This window comes from Apostichopus japonicus, chromosome 7, assembly GCF_037975245.1.
Source record: "Apostichopus japonicus isolate 1M-3 chromosome 7, ASM3797524v1, whole genome shotgun sequence".
In the NCBI taxonomy this organism is placed as follows: domain Eukaryota; kingdom Metazoa; phylum Echinodermata; class Holothuroidea; order Aspidochirotida; family Stichopodidae; genus Apostichopus; species Apostichopus japonicus.
In genome coordinates, this window is record NC_092567.1 from 11,893,620 (window position 1) to 11,909,284 (window position 15,665).

The 15,665-nt window shown below is 37.9% G+C and overlaps 1 protein-coding gene across 6 annotated transcripts in view; it reads left to right on the forward strand.

Annotated features, from left to right (window-relative positions):
* Nucleotides 1-15,665, forward strand: part of LOC139970040 (uncharacterized) — a 110,394-nt gene that overhangs the window by 21,234 nt on the left and 73,495 nt on the right. The window lies entirely within an intron of this gene.

Genomic DNA, 15,665 nt, shown 5'->3' on the forward strand with positions numbered 1-15,665 from the left:
GCCGACATTTTGTGGTCAAATTCTGCACAATTGTACCGTGCATAAGCACAGAACCATAAATATTTTGAGATCATAACATTTCTGAGGAACTACACATATGAAAAACACATAGAGTTGAGTGATTTGGATTTTTCCTTGATATACATCTTTGATCAAATCATTAATTGCGTCAATTATGAGCCCACCATGCTACAGTATGATATTTTTCCGTCACTGCACTGTGTACACAGTTATAATACATATAGGCCACCAGCGCATGTGTGATGTACCCTGTACGAACATTTCACTGTGCGTAGTTATTGATTAATGTCTTCACAGAAAACTTCGATCAAAGTAGATGATCATACCATACTAGTGTGCTCAATATGTCTAAACCAATTCCAAACACATCTACAACGAAAAGCTTTGGGTAATTTTGAACGGGTATATTTTCGTTGCAACGAATGAATGCAGACACTTTGGTTACCTGGAAGTAAAGGTTTCTATCATGATGACGTAACTTTTGCGACCAATCATGAGCGCCTATTTACACGCAATTGCAAACCGGTTTGGGAAAACAAAAAATCGCATCCCAGGGGGGTGGGGGGATATATCCCCCACTTTTTGGTCAAGGGGGGATGGTCTACACAATCATCCCCCCCCCAATTAAAATAAATTAAAGTTAAGTTAAAATTAGGTTAGGTCAAAATACTGAGGTTGCAACCTCAGTATTTTTGCAAGCTGTTCTCACTCCAGGGTTCCATACACTGCAAAAAAACAACAACAAAATATAATGAATATAGGCCTATGATATAACGAGTCAGGGCGTCAGAACATGTTGAGGATGAAGGGATATGCCTAGCCTGCTTGAAGAGCTGCATCGTGTTGACGTCTTAATGCCTCTTTAAACACTTACATATATTTGCTAGCGTTCAAAATGTGAACGCCAGCGTTCACAATTTGAGCACTGTAGCGTAAAGCATTTGAACAGTAGGCGTTCAGGATTTGAACACTATACACATCAGGCGCTCAAAAATTAGGTGTTTCTAAAAAAGACATTAGATGTCAAAAAGTATTCCACTTAACCACTTAACTTGTTCTTTATTGTAATGAGGCTTTGACGCCCAGGTGCGTTCTATATCTGACGATTAGGCCTATCAGTTACATAAATTTTGCTGTTTTTAGTGTATATATAAGAATGCAAGCCGACGATCACTGATAGCCATTAGCCACCAGGAAGGGATTGTTACAGAGAACCGTCTTTATTGACCACAACACCGACTATGGACGGTGAGGCACTTGAGTAATGAACATGTATGGACTATGGATGGGGTGATGGACAAAGGTAATAGAGATACAGAAGGTGAATACGGGACCATGGCAGACAGAATAAATGAAAGAGGATGCACAGTTCATTATGATTATTGTACCATCTCAACTCATCTGACATGTATTACTTTTTTCATAGATTGAATATTTTCTCAGTAATTGAGGAATTGCATTCATGGAATTTATATTTCAAAGCTGAACTCATGCAGCCTAAAACACTCCGGGGGCCGTTTCCGGCCATCTGGGGAGTTTGTAAAGCCTAAAATTTTCATGTACGCTTCGCGCCAACTGATGGTGGCGCTCCGCTTAGATAGTCTACTAATATCATCGCCCCCCCCTCACTCTTCGGAACATATATGCGCCACTGATGGAACCATACTAATGTAGTGTCTGTGTTGCCTCAAGCCATGCAAGTAGCTATCACCGATAGAGTTGCCTTGTGCAGGGAGATGTTACTGACAGCGAGAGGTTTATGCTATTCACACACTGTTACAAAAGCATATTCATGCCGTAGAATACCGGCAGTCAGGACGTATGCGCTAAGGCGCAATTTAACAGAAGTTCGTGAAAAACGGTGCACCCTTCTTAAACGAATACATTAGAACCGTGAATCAAAAAGTAAGAGTTAATTCTGTAAAGGAATACTTCTCTCCTGTTAACGATTCCTACTGTTATCAAAGTTTGTCGATTCTTTTACTTCTATTGCAATTAATTTTTCAGTGGCCAACCCATTTAGTGTAAATTAAAACCGACACGCTTCAATGTGTGTACTTTTTAAAGAAAAGACACCAAGAAAAGAACCTGGGCACGAAAACCAAACTACCGAACGACTGATCCGCTCTCAACCATAGTCACCTTGCATAGAGACTGTGACTGTGCGATCTCCGTCGGGTGTGTATCATCATTCCCCTCGAAAGGGAACACCTAATTATTATACGTTTAATTTTAGTTTTAGTAAATTCTTCAGAGCTAAGTTAACTACATATACCGACTTTGTGTATTTGGGAAAAAAAGTAAACACTGTGACGTTAATTTTAGCCCAACCAACAACAGTTTTTAACCAGTAAACACATGCTTTGATATCAAATGAAGTAACTCTGCCAACTTTTAAATTAATTAGAAACATGATGCGCATAATTCATCACAGAAATAACCAAACGAGAATATAACCCGCATAATTTGGGTAGCACTTTTTTATTAATATGCAAATTGAACAGTGTCCGATGTTTGTTTGTTGATGCAGAACGGTGATAACTTGTAATTGTGCATTCATGCAAAGGTGTTGGGCCGAAGCCAAAATTACCGTAATTGTGGTGGGACGGAATTTGATAGACCTTTTGAATAATACTACTTTATATGTAGCATATACAGTATGAAGGAATCAGGATATCCACACAAACAGGTCAGTTACAGACTGCAACCAGACACAAAAAAAAAAACAGGCACAAATTTGAAGATGTTGCCATGGTAACACAAATATATTGACGTGGTGGGACGGAATGATAAATCTCATGAAATCGTGTACATGTAACCTTGATGTTATTATTATCAAAAGTAGTACAATATAAAAGTAATTACTAACACTGAAATGGAGGTGAACTACCATTAGGGAAGCAATGGCAGAAATTATACTTCATGCATAAGAATTGTGTTAATTTTACCGAAAGTGTGTCAATGTGGTGGGACGGAATGTGGTTGGACGGAATTTTTTTCCAATGTAAAGGCTGTTGACTAGGTACGAAAACAATAAACAATTATGTTTTCTCTCACAAGAAGTTCATAAGCAACAATGAAATTTATGCTGTCCAGAGTGAAATATTAAATATGTTCGATGAGATCTTGGACTTATTAAGTCGGAAAGTTATTTCGAACATTTGTAATGGATGCTTTGTACGCTGCTCGAGTATTTGCTTTCTGGTTGGCCCTTTGCCTTTTCTTCCTACTCCACTCCCATTCTCGAAATACCTCAGCAGTCAGCACCCCATTCTCTCCTTCTTTTTCTTGTAACATATATGTATCTGCTAGCAGACACATTTTAAGATTTTCCATATTGATCTGCTTTGCAAAGAGAGATAAAAAGACATTCTTACCAGAGGGATGCATGAAAAGGGAACTGGGGGTGAGTGGTATAGCCACACACATTTCTAGCTTAATTATTAAGAAGTTTGGGGACCAGGAAGCAATAGTGGTATTCCCCCATATGCCTACATGTGAATAGAAAGAAAGAATAAGTTGGCTTCACTATCCTGTGAATTGTGTATTACAAATGCAATATGACATGGGAGTTGGCCTCATAATGTGCAGTTATGAACAGGCTGAATAATTGCTAGGCATAGACAGTATACACTTCCTGCACAATATATTTCAACTAGCCTACATTGTGTTTTGGTTCAATGTTTTTGCATCGTAGGCTACAAGTTTCAAAATCCAACTTAGTATTGTAGATTGCAGCAGCTTAGGCAGCATACCATATCCTGTTAGGCAACAGCTTAGGCTAAAACATTAATTTGCTAGGCTAGACAAACTCCAGCAAAATATGTAATATTTCATCTAACAGGTTTGCTTCCTAACATTAGTACTGCAGGCTACACATTTCTGCCTCTTAATATATTATAAGTTTTGTTTTAAACCTTTCCAATATAACATAGTCTGTTAGGCAACAGCTTAGGCTAAATCATAATCATCACTATCAAATTGTCTGAATTGCCTATAACCATGAATTGGAGGTAAATTAATATATTACTATTGAGAAGCAATGAATTCTTACCTTTATTCTTGCAATCTAGCTTCTTGCAATTCTATCTTGTATGCTTCAGTATGTGAGTACCATAACAACTTGACTTTAAAGTCAATTTTTTGTGCACGTGGATCATTGTTCATCAACAGATGATATCAATTCAAAAGCACATGTTCTACAATGGATAGTTTAGGAAAGCCAAAACGGCCAAGAAAGAAACCTAGGTTGAACAACTAGGACTACAGTATTTTAATAGTGATGGGATTTATTTATGCATGATAAAAAAAAAACATTCTCAATTTACCCAAAAATGTGTTGTTTTGACACATGAGGTTCAAAACTGATGTGATGTGTACAGTATGTATAGAATATCCAGATACGTACAATTTTGAAGTACCATCAATTAACCACATTGTTATAAGGTTGGGTGTTCAAGGAGTCTGAATAAGTTTGTAATCTTATGTGACAGAGGTAAATTTTGGACTAGACATGCTGTTTGAAGATGCCTTCCAAAAAAAATGTTGGAATATCCCCCTGTCTATCCAGGATAAAATATTTATTTTTTCTCCACTCAGAGGTGTCAGTGACATACATAGTTGATAGTTTGGAGTGTTTAAAAAAAATTATCATTTTTTCCTCCTTGGAAATTAAAAAAATATGTTCAAAAATGTGGTTGGACGGAATTGAACACTTTCGTTTTATTTTTTTCTTCATTCAAGAACTAATATTAATACATTTTATAGTGCATAAAGTATCCTCATTTAAGGCCATTTATACTGTCAAAAACAAAACATTCAACTTTGTTCCCATATGTAATTACCTCATTTTTTCTGAAATTCCGTCCCACCACATCAGGAGTGTGCTACCTGCATTTTGGAATGACCGCATTCCATTGTTATGCGAGTTATCGTAATTTTTCTTTTATGATTACAGAACTTTGGTTAGTTGTTCTCATAACCGTGGGTGAAATGAGCCTAAGTGGCAATGTTCAAATTCCAGGTATAGTGATGACCATTAATGGCTTTGGCCCTGTTATAATACCCACTATTAAAGACAAATTATTATTGGCGTCATGCAGTTTATAATGCATTCACCTGTTATTCTATATACAACCAATGGTGAATGTTAATTTACAATATAAAGGCACTGTTGTATGTCCATAACGTCCTATTTTCAAAATGTTACTATTAATTTACAGGGTCTGTTTTGTCTTCGAGAGAGCTCCCTGCTATAATTAGGCAGCTTTTACAGAGAGAGAGCTCCCTGGTGTTGTTAGGGAGCGGTCACAAACATAGCTCCCTAATATTAATAGGAGCTGTCACAAAGACGGTTGCCTGGTAAAATTAGGGAGCTGTCTCAGAGAGGTCCTTGGTATAATTAGGCAGCTGTTACAGAAAGAGTTCCCTGGTATTATTTGAGAGCTGTCACAAACAGAGCTCCCAGCTAGAATTAATATGAGCTGTCAAAAAGACAGTTCCCTGGTATAAATAGGGAGCTGTCACAGAGAGGTCCAGGGTATAATTAGGCAGCTGGTGCATAGAGTAATCCCTGGTATTTTTAGGGAGCTGTAACAAACGAGCTCCCAAGAATTAATATGAGCTGTCTAAAAGTGGGCTCCCTGGTATAATAAAGGAGCTGTTACAGAGATTACTCCCTGGTATTATCAGGGAGCTGTCACAAACAGAGCTCCCTGATATTAATATTAGCTGTCACAAAAAAAAGGATTCCCCTGTATAATTAGGGAGCTGTCACAAAGGGTGCACCCTGGTATAATTAGGGAACTGTCACGGAGAGAGGTCCTTGGTGTAACACAAAGCCCGCCGTCATGGAACTATAGAAGACGCGAGTATAGCATTGTACTGGATCAAAGTATTAACAGATAACTATATCAGCTGATCAGGTGCTAAACTGTTTGTTTGTTAGGTGGTAAACTGTTTGTTTGTTATGTACTGTTTGTTTGTTATGTATGGTAAACTGTTTGTTTGTTATGTAAATATCGAGTGATGGTTTCTGAAAGGCTAAATAAATACTATGAATTGTGTGATATAAGTGACTTTTAGTGAGCGATGATTGATGTGATGTTTGAGTTTTAAATCAATATTCTCATTTGTATCGCCGTAACAAGGGAAATATGAAAATAATGTCACCCCTTTCCCTCTCCCACGAACATAACATATCGTTTTGCATTGACTAAAGTGTACTTTACCACTGCAGGTACATAAGAAATGCATATATTACACATACATGCTGCATCTGCAGCAGACTAAATCTTGGGATATCACTCATTTTTGCATACTCCTCAATCGTTTCTCCGCTCTTAATTATAAACCATGTTATGTTTTATTCTACTAATTGCAGATCCTCAAAATGCTTGTCTGGTTTCAACATTCTTGGTGTCATTGTTGTTGACAATTGTGACATATTAGGTTAAATTTGTGTTTTCCTGGATTGTTAGAAATAGCTGACAGAAGGTCCATTATACCATCGTAATCACTCCAGAGTGATTATCTATAGGCAGAGTGGTAGCCCGTAGTGGCTTGGTAGTATATTACACAATCATTGTTAGTTTCCACAGCTAGCGGCTCTGTACGTAGGCCTATATGGCACATATTACTTGTTTGGGTGATGATGAACCAGGGCCAGGAAATGAATCGACCAAGGATATTTTAATACACCGGAAGGTGTTTCATTTGTTCAATGATAGACTAGTTCTACATTGTATTTGTTAGATTAATCTGACATTAGGCCTTCGGTGTAAATCACCGTATATTTTGTACAATTTTATTAACTAGGCAAGGATCTTATAGAAATTGAAGTAGGGAGAATGACGTCATGCGACATATGCTGAAGCCACCCATCCAGCTGGTGGCACTTTGCTTGTAGGGGCAGACAGTATATACCGGCGCGTAATACCAAAACTATGTCTTTGATATAACTAAAGTGATAAAGTTGACATAATTCACTAAAAATGGTGATATCGTTAAGCCGCATTTGGGTGACAAATATGTGGTATTTCATAAATTCATAGGTAAATCTTAGGAAGCGATAGTAGAAGCAATTACATAGGAATATAATGACTTTACTGGTATCGTCTGCTCAGCTGATATATTCACTGGACCCTGGATATAGTTAGCCTAGGCCCTAGACCGGCCACGGCTGTCCCTTCGGATGCGATATGACTAGAGCCTAATGACAAAAATGTTTACACCTCATTAACATTAAGACTGGATCTCTAACGGTATATCCACATGCAAGAATTGCATACTGTGTGTGGAAAGGGAGTGGGGAGGACGGAGGAATGCTTGTTCACGGCATTTTTCAGGACAACTATGACACTATTTGAGTGGATCACTAAAATAATACAAGCAAGAACAATTTTTGCCATATGTCTCTCAGATACCGAAATTAACACTTTTCAGACATTAAAAGTTGCACAGACACTCTACTTACTCGAGTCATTAGAGGAGATCAAAAAAAGGTGTCAAAGTTGGTTCTTAAATCAGGAGTATAATACATACTATTCTGGTCGCCATAACATGTCTCTGTTGTTCAAAATACACCTACTCTTTCAAAAAATGGGTAAAATAAAATTCAGTTACAAAGTCGAATGCACAATGCATATGTGAAAGACTTACAAATTATCTGGCTTCTTTCCGAACACTTCAAAGCGCCCTCACTTTTTTCAAGGCTTCACTGCTTAAACAAACGGCGATAAACTGTGTCAGCATTCTTCCTCAGTTCAATTTCTATGACGAGGATACAGTAACGTTAACATGGTGTTCAAGTTGACCAATCAGTGTCCAGGACTGGGTATTCTTTGTGACGTCCGGAACATGCATATATGTTGTTAATGACAACCGTTAATGAGCTTGGTTGTCCGATTAATCTGTGATGGTTTTAGTCATAACTTCTTCGCTTTTATTGCAGGCGCATACTAGCTAGAATTCTGTTCATAAATATAGCCTACCATTGGTCTACTGTGCGTTAAAGGACCAAGCGCCGAACTGGCTTATCCGTGACCGAAATAACTTCAAAAGGGTTGCTGTAACAAAGACCCCTCCTTTGAATATCAATTACAACTAACTAAATTTCACCTTCACCGCGCACTACAATGAAACGTATTTGTAAACAGTTTTTCTAGTTATTTGTAGATTTTATCACATATGCAGACTGGCTGTAACATTTACCTTCCTTACACGACATCTTTGTGTGTGGCTTTTGCTGCTTGGGTGTATCAAGTCTGTAACATATGCCGTTTAGATGACCAGAATGAAACTAATCGGTGCTGTTAGCTCCGGAATTATATTTTGTTAGCCTATCTGTTTTAGAAAAGGCCAATTTATTAGGGAATTTTTGTTTATCTTGATGGCCATTTAAAGCTGCCCTAAAAAATCATCGGGACGCATCTAGAATATGTTCCTCCTTTCACAGTGAGAAAAAAAAGCAGCTTCGTTATCCATCTTTTTTAAACCAGATGATTTAATACAGGGGTTCCCTAACTGGGGTGCTTGAGTCCATCCCAGGGGGTTCGTGAGATATCTCTGAAAGTCAAAACTAGATTACTTTTTGTTGAACTAAAATCTGATATATCATATAATTTAGTAAATGTACAAAAATCGTACCTATCGACAAACTCTTTTCTCATACTATACGCATATATTGCAATAGTAGTGTGATAAATAACTGAATTATGAAACAGAAACAGGCCGCATGACTTTGGTGAAGTTGGTGTACGCATGACAGTACGTCTTGAAGATAGAGAGCTGAACTTTAACTTGATCTTTTACGAAGCACTATGATGCGTATCATGGTATAATAATGAATCAGATCGTGTCTCAAAAAGTTGGGGGTTCGTGGACAACTCTGAAATCCACAGGAGGTTTGTGGGGGGAAAAAGTTAGGGAAACACTGATTTAATACGCAATGGAACTGAATCATCTTATCTTCAATCTATAAAGATATACAGTATAGTCATATATCGTAATAATGATAATATCAACTAACTATGAAACAATTAACTGATGCCATGGGCAAAATTTCTTAAGATCGTAATATTTGTTTGTTTGTTGTGTAAACAGTGACTGTCATACAACGGTAGCAAAGTACGTTATAATTTTAGTTTGTGGTACAGACCAAGTAAATAGCGATAACGGTAGGCGAGCAAGTTCCTAAATAGGAAAGGTAGGTTACAGTATATGGGAAAATATATGTTAATATTAATAACATTTCTTTGTTAAGTAAGTTTATGTTGACGAAAGATAGGTAGGAGAATAAGTATATTCATATTAAGAAGCAAAACCGAACAACATTTAAAGAACGGGAAACCCTGTTATTTGAAAAGTCCCCTTTTCTCATGTTCTGATATGTCACTAATGAAACACGTTTCGTTTTTTTTTTTTTTTTTTACGGAAATCACTTGTTTATATGACTGAAAAACATATATTGCTTTAATAGTGTATCATCAAATTACAATAGATGACACGTTATTGATCTAAATGTTACTGTTAGCTGAACTCTTGGAGCCGAGTTTATCAGTGTCTTCACCAAGCAAATGTTTGTCAAGTCAAGTCACAAGTCTTTCGCTCATGTCAAGCGTATAACAGCAGCTTATATAGTTATTCTAGACGTAAGCCTAATGATAATCAACGACCGATGCTTAACGAGACATCTTTATCAAGTGCTTCGGGTCCTGTGAATGACGTGTTTCAGTGAGCTCTTGTTACAATGCTATGGAGGCTACTCTTTTCTACAAGAGTAGTCATATACACTTGGCAGCAACTGAAGTAATCTTGTACCATAATGAAGGGCAGGAGCAGAGGGGTAGCTAGGTGGTGGGGGATAGGCCCTCAAACATATGTCTACCACCCCCAGTCATATACACTGGGCAGCAACTGAACTTCAGTGTAAAACAGGTGTACTTTTACTCTCTCAATACGCAAATATAACGTTAATACAAAATCAAAGATTTACTTACTCTGTACAGAGACTAATATTGTATCATAATGGAGGGCAGAGTAGGAGCAGAAGGGTCTATACGGGAGGGCAATAGGCCCTCAAATATTTGTCTGTCACCCCTTGAAAGTATCTAAATTGGAATGATAGAGGTAAACATTATAGTATGAAACATTATTGCCAAGGTCTCCTTTTTTCTGTTGGTTTTATCTGTACCAGGTGTCAACATCCGCTCCGACTGTTATTACCAAGTACGCAATATAATATATGAGGGTTGCTCAGAAGGAACATTGATCCCAGAAAATTTTGTTAAAACATTCTTGGTCGAATTAACCCTGCTTATACGTCGACTATTGACTATTATTTTCGAAAACAAAAACGATTTTACATATTGACATGTTGTGGTTTTATTTCTGATATTTGAATTTTCTTATAGAACAATTTAGACTGATATCGCAACTTTCCACGCTTTATAGAAATTGTAACGTTTCTCATGAAGTTTTGACGTTTATCTAGAAATGTTGACACCAAACGTTTACTGAAAATATGAATTTCATTAAAAATGGAACATTTGACTACCTCCCATTGTTTGGCTAACAAAGGATCAAGCCAAATGACCCAGTAATGTACTAAAGTACAATCGTTGATGAGTGGAGCTGGTGTCGTCGTCACTGAAGAATATCTTGATCTAACAAGTGAACTAAGAAAGATGTGATGATGTCCCCCCCCCCCCTTCCCCTTCTTCCCTCCAGCCTCCCGTTCCGACTCACATCTCCCTTTGACACTCCAGGTATTCAGTCATTCGGTACAACGAATATCACCTTTAATTGGGTTATTACTAATTAACGTCACAAGAACACTCCGTCTTCAACGCAATCCAATTCCATGATACTAAACTACTGCGTGTACATGGCTATGCACTGAATGTAAGGAAAGATAGAACAAACACCGTCTTTAACCATCACGCCCCATCACCATCCCATCCCTAGTAATTCCACTATATGTGACTCCGTGTGTGGCTCCATGTACAGTAGTGGGTCACGTTTTTCATCGTATATCGAGTGAAATATAGGCTGTACTGTGTACTGTGGAAACTGTGCACGACTAGTGCATTGTATGTAAATACTAACAACATCAAACAAACAGACAAGTCGTTCCAGACCCCAGGAAGAGGAGGGTTAGTTAACACACACTGTTTTCTGAGACATTTGGGAGCAAAACACTGCTTCGTGATAACATGTACCGAGATACCAAACTAATAGGTAGCGTGGTTTAGATTTCAATTCTAACTAGTACTTTACATACAGAGTAGTACTACAACATCCTTAGTTTAATAGTGTAAGTATAAATGCAATGTACAAACAAAACAACAATAACTCACCTCTTTTAAGTTCAGCTGGAGTTAACAATGTGTAATTTTGTATATAAAGCATTATTATACAAGTATATATGAACAACGGAAAAATGGCTAGGAATGAAAAACAATGAAACACAAAGAAAAAGAGGATTTTAAGTTTTAAACAGTAAACAATATAATCAGCATGTCATGAATAATCATCAACCAGATACATACACATGAGAGGGTATAAATATATCATTTTCAGTGAATTAAGGTTTACATTACCTTTCACATGAATGTTCTGTATGTAAAGGCGAACATGAATTATGAATGGTTGGGTATACGTCATGGACAGAAACGAATCATACAGTCTCTGGCCCTATACATCATACAAAGTTCACTAATATATTGGTCATTCAGCCGCTTGAGGAATTCTTTAAAAAAGAAAAAACGTAAATACCTTGATCTGCAGAGTAAAATTTGTTATTAATCAGGAAAAATAGATTAAACCATAGCAGTACCATACATGTCGGACACCACCAAGAAAACCAATTAAATCCCTTTATAAATCGAATGATTGCTTCTGAAGGAAGGTCCATTACACCCTAGCAATCCCTACCTATAGACTCTTTTTTAGGCTTGCTATTGTAAAGTGATGTGAGAAGTCATTTAAGTTTAAGGTTGGGACGATTGTTTTATTCAATTTCCAGTCAGCATTTTGACCCATTACATACACAGTAGGCAAATATGACGTCATTCGATCAGACCACATAATATAGCTTGTATAGGCAAGCAATACTAACTAAGAAAACCTGTCGTAAACAATTTTCAACAATATAAGTATATTGTTATGGCGTAAGAAATATTTATTAGCAAAGCCTTGCGCTTAGAACTACTTATATGGATGACATTTATATTCTAAATACGCCTCAAAATGAACCAATTGACGTTTACTGGGGGAGGGGGAGGGGTGTACCCTAGACCCACTACGCGAAAGTCGGCTTGAATGACCACAGGACATCATCCTCTCATTTATGAAATCTTTGGTTCACATCTAGTCCTTTTTGGAATGGTTCAGGTTCCTAACTAAATCCATCCATGGACAGGTTTGAATATGTCCTCCACTTTTTAAATCCTGCGCACGCGTACCTGTCTATGACCCCTGCAGGGAGCTGTAGTACATGACTATCGGGCCGTACAATGTAGTGTCTGTGTTGCTTCATACCTTGCAAGGAACTGCAGTCACGGAATGAAGAGAAAGGGAGCTGTCACTGAGTTCTTTGCAGTAACTTGATCTGTCATAATATATAATGAGTGTATATCATAATTGTAATTAAGTAATCATAATTAGGGAGCGGAGCATAAAGAGCTCCCTGCTTTAAATATGGAGCTGTCACTGAGAAGATCTCCCTGATATTATTAGGGGGTGATCCCTGGGAAGAGCTCCCTGCTATAATTGAGGAGCTGTTACATATAGAGCTCCCTGGTATTATTAGGGAGCTCTCACTGAGAATAGCTCCCTGCTATAATTAGGAAGCTGTCACTGAGAAGAGCTCCCTGCTATAATTGAGGAGCTGTTACATATAGAGCTCCCTGCTATAATTAGGGAGCTTACTTTGAGATATCTCCCTGCTATAATTAGGAAGCTGTTACTGAGATATCTCCCTGCTATAATTAGGGAGCTGTGTCATATTGAGCTCCGTACTGTAATTAGACATCTGTCTTCGAGAGAGAACCCTGTTATAATTAGGGAGCCCCCTCGTTATTACATGTTATTTTTGTGTGCATACGTATATGCATACAGGATCAAAGTATCAACAGATAACTGTATTAGTGATGTACTAAACTGTTTGTTCCTTATGTAAATATCGGGTGACCGAATGTTAAATAAACAATATGAGTAGCGTGATATATATTCTGATTTTCATCACCGTTACAAGTAAACAGGGGCATCAATCCGATTTGAAACGTGAAGGAGGGGGGGGGGGGGGGACGTAGTCGATTCGAGGATTCCGGCCGTAAGTACTATCTAAGCGGAGCGCCACCATCGGCTGTTGCGCAAGAAAATTTCGGATTGCAATACCTGCCAGATCGCTGGAGATGGCACTTGCCAGGCTGGATAGCAGCCATCTAGTTGCGTGATATCGGGTGAAAATTACAAATTCCTCAGAAATCTGCAATAAAGTTCATGCGACCTTCATTTTTGGTGGATTATGTCTTTTATTAGGGATTCTAATTGACATGAACATTAGAACCCAGTGCAAGTTGACAAATGATGCGGCGAACTGGAACCCCAGCCCCATTAGGCCTTGTTTTAGGATAGAATACCCCTCAATTGTTCAAACCGATGACAACTAACAATCTGTGAATAGGTCCCATGTGAGTGGTGGCTAACGTGATGAAGGCATCCAAATAAATCAGTGGTTGTTCGTTGGAGTCCTCACGCAAGTTACCTCTGGTAATCGGGTGAATTCTGGCCGGAGCGTACTATGTAACCAGCGTGTACCCAGGAACGTAGCTAAGGCCTGGTGATTGAGGGGAGGGGGGTTGGGCGTGAAGTGGCTGAAAATCAAACTGGATGGGTTTAAGCCAGAAAATTCCGACTGACATTTGAAAATCCGCCCTTTAGTGGTACGGACATAAGGATTTTTGCTGCCTCGGGCATTCTTGCGGTATTCGCGGGAAATTTGATCTTCCGTAGCTATTGCCTATGCTTCATTCCTTTTCTATCCGACAGACAAAACTCGATTTTGGTATTTAGGATGCCAAAATTTGAAATGCTCGAACGATTTAGTACGAAATTGCACCCTTAAAACTAAAAAATAGTCGTCTATAAAGCATTTTTCACGAAAACTTGTAATCCGGTTTACAATTCAAAACAGATATTCTTCACGGCAAACTTCCTCCCCATCTTTATTTTGGCTTGAATCTCGTCCGTTTCAACTTGGACTGTACCATTATCCTCTGGTGTTGAGAATATACATTGTTATTAATTGAAATATGACAAAGCCATTGAAGAGATTGATATGATTCTAAGCTCCCCCTTTTTAATTATTAATAATGATTTACAAGTGATTTACATTAATTTATGTAATGATTTAAACGCATTACAGTTAATAAAAGGATTATCTAAAAACCACTCTCCCCCATCGTTTATCAACATCGAACATGCCAAATGTAAATGTTACATCATATTGTACAGAACTATCGTACGTCAGCTGGGAAAATCTATAGAGCTAACTTGCGTTAGCAGAAATAGTGGAACCCATACCTATCCATGAACCATACTGTGCAACGATATACCCCTATCGTGATTTGCGAAGTGTGGCTCAAAGGCGAAAACTTCTATCATTTAATATATAGCATAAGTTGATGCTTGATGTTGCATTTTTTCCTAAATTATCATAATAGGCTAGTTGTACAGAAACTTTGCTTGAACTAAGTCACAAGTAATATTATAGCATCAGCCATAGATTTAATAAAATGATCTATTTCATGCTACAAAAAGATTTGCTTGCTTAAATGATCCTATTATTATATACAGCAACAATCATTTTATCCATACATCGCCCATCATGCTTTTTTTCTTTAGGCCATCATCCCAGATATTCAGTCTCACCATGACTGTACTGTAATAATGTCAAATAAATATGTAGAAATCAGCAATTGATTTTACCAAACAATTATTCTTTGTTAGTAAGTGGGTTCACTGGATTTTTAAATATCAGCTTGGGGAGGGGTATTGTTGCTTCTAGAAGGAGTGTTTTTTTTTTCTTCAAATTATTTACTATTGTCTCCTAGGAAGCTTGTAGAAGTCTATTACAAAAGCACATCTGGTCTTTGTTTGAGTAGGAGAAGGGAGACAATGGAAAAAATTCAAAGGGCCTGTGACTGGAAATGTCATGTGAAAGGTCAAAAATTATTTATATACACAATTAATAGGTCCCACATGAAAACATGGGGGTTGGGGGGGGGGGGCAGAACAATGTCAGGCTCTGACTAGCAGTAAGTGATGAACCTTAACAGTGTCATTATTTCCCTCTTACATGCAGTCAGGGTGGGGTGGAGAGGGACGCTGTTTGGTGCAGGCAAAATAATGAAAAGCACAAAGAAAAGGATAACAAACAAGATTTTACCATTGTTATGTTCTTTTTATTGTGTCCTGTCACAGTGAACAGCAGAAGGCAAGGTATAGGTTTTCAGCATAAACATCAAGCTTCCTTTGGGTAGGATTTGTTCATGGGAGGGGCACAACTTTTATTATGGGGGGGGGGGTCTGATTGTCTCTAGCGTTGCTTTGAAAGATCACAGATGGCATCATTGACATCT